Raw genomic sequence first — 2,500 nt, forward strand, 5'->3', positions numbered from 1 at the left:
GGTGGTTTGTTCGGCTTCGGTATTAACACCAACCTCTGCCTTTTCCACTCATCGGGGAACTTCGCGTTCTCTAAACAGCCTTGGTAAACCCTACAAAATGCATCGGTTGCAGTCAACATACCAACTTTCAGCGCCTCATTCGGGATACCATCTGGTCCCGGCGCCTTCTTGTTGGGTAGTCTCCTGGCAACCGCAAGAATCTCATCATTAGTAATTCTTTCAAACTCTCGTGGCTGATCGATACGATAATCAGGCCACACCGTGTTTGGGTGAGTAGGAAAAAGCTCGCTCACCACTTCCCTAAACTCGTCCAATGTCATGGTTCGGGGTCCAATCGAACCCTCGGCCACTTTCTTGAACGTATGATATACTATACCAAATGATGCGTTGTTCGCTGTTCCCAGGAACTCTTTCCACTTCCTCTGTCGGGTATGCTTGATCAATCGCTTGAGGGCATTCCGTGCCACCTTGAACTCGTCCCTAAAAGTAGAATAGAGATCAGTATTAAATGCTCTTTGCGCTAATCGATCGCGGTGTTTGCACTCTTTGCGAAGTGCCTCAATCTCTAGCGTCCACCAAAATACACTCTTGTTAGGAGTGTACCTCTTACGCTTAGTCATCGTCGCATTACACGCCGTGACAAGTATACGCATTAAGTCTTCGCTTGTTGTGACCTCGGTCTCAAAAGCGGCTTGCATCATAACTTCAAATATATCTTTGCTAAAATACTTGATGCTCCATCCCGTTATGGGTCGGGACAAGTTACGCACGCTTTGCGTCTCAAGATCTATTCGTATTGCACGATGATCAGAGTTCATATAGCTAGATAACACCTCCCACTTAAATGATCTTGCAACTGTTCTGCTCGCAAAAGTAAGATCAACTACTGACGTACGCCCTGGTCCAACATAAGTTGGGGTGCTGCCGTCGTTCAATAATAATGCGTCAATCTGCGCAAAGGTTGATAAGACCAACTCACCTCTTCGTTTCTGGGTTTCTCCACGCTCGCCAAGTTGGTTGTTCCAACTTACTGACCAAGCGTTGAAGTCCCCCCCGATAACGAATTTGTGGATACCGGTTACGGCCATTACCGTGTTATCCAACATGATCTGGAACTCTTCCATACTAAATCTAGGTGGCGCGTAAACGCTAACCACTCGCATATCACCTATGTCAACTATCATTAAACCCTTCAGAGCCTTACTGACTACCTTAACTGGTAAGTCCGCGTTAACCACTACCGCTGCTGTGTTATCGTCATTGCGTAACACTTTGACGTTGGTTGTTGCCAGATACGGATCTGCAATCAACACTATATCCGCAGATTCTTCCCTAATCGTTTGCCACATTAACTGAAATGCAGCATAACTATGATTCTGGTTATGTTGTAGCAACCTAACCATTATGGTCTAATCGTTCGCCTTCTAGGACACATGTAACTGCCCGTTGCGTGGAGGTTCTGTGACCTCGTACCGCAATCCAAACACTTGACAGAGTTGGTACAAGCTTGCTTCTTGTGTCCACTCAAACCGCATTTCCAGCACAGATTACTTCTGTCTGGTTCCCTACAATGATAGCTCGTATGGCCTACCTTCCAACACTTATAGCATTTCTGCTCCTCCATTACCTCACGGATATGGCATATCGACCAACCAACTTTCAGCTTTCCCAAATTCAGGAAGCTTTGAAAGTCTGGCAGCGATACGTTGATCCGTGCCCACTGCGTACCGGCCGCGCGGCCTTTCTTCATTTTGATACGATCTATTTCTATCTCGATGTTGAGCTGTGCTTTGACAGACTCCGCAACCTCCTCTGGGGTGGTAATTTCATCGAGATGCATGATCTCAATCATTTTAGAAGGAGCTAGCGTTCTCACTGACGCCTTGCCCTTCACCGCTTCCTTAACCTTTGGGGCAATTGCACTAGCAGAACTACCCTGCTTCAATTCTAGCAACATGCCTCCATTTTGGGCCCGTCGGACCTTAGAGATTGTCTCTCCAACCGATTTAAGAGCATCGGACTGCTTCATTTCCTTGAGCAATTTCGCCAGCTCCTCGGAAGTGCAGTCCGATATCAGCAGAGCCTCAGGCCGCTTCCTGGGCTTATTCTGCTTCTTCTTGCTCTTCTTCTTCTTCCTCTTATTAATCCTACCCTCATTAATATTCGGTCCGTTTCTCGGACTTGGAATATTTTCCACCGCTTCCCTAACAGGGGTCAACCTCGATGGTTGTTGTTGTTGTTGTTGCAATCTTTGCAACCCACTTGGACCAGGCTGTTGGTCATCAGCCACTGGTCTTCTGCCTTTTCGCGTTTGCGGCCCGAATCCATCGTTACCGTCAAACGACGTTTGCGTTTGACGGTCGAGGACCTGCTGCATGCGATTAACGGCTCTGTACCTTCGAAATTCGGACATTACCTCATCGAGGAAGTCCATCATAACCGTTACTAGCGTAAAATGGGAAGACTCATCATCGAGCTTGCTTATCCCAAAACGCATAGC

The 2,500-nt window shown here is 47.2% G+C and overlaps 1 pseudogene; it reads right to left on the reverse strand.

Annotated features, from left to right (window-relative positions):
* LOC125907909 (large subunit ribosomal RNA) overlaps nt 1–2,500 on the reverse strand; it is a 9,179-nt pseudogene that overhangs the window by 3,377 nt on the left and 3,302 nt on the right.

This window comes from Anopheles coluzzii (genome assembly GCF_943734685.1).
Source record: "Anopheles coluzzii chromosome X unlocalized genomic scaffold, AcolN3 X_unloc_38, whole genome shotgun sequence".
Taxonomy (NCBI): domain Eukaryota; kingdom Metazoa; phylum Arthropoda; class Insecta; order Diptera; family Culicidae; genus Anopheles; species Anopheles coluzzii.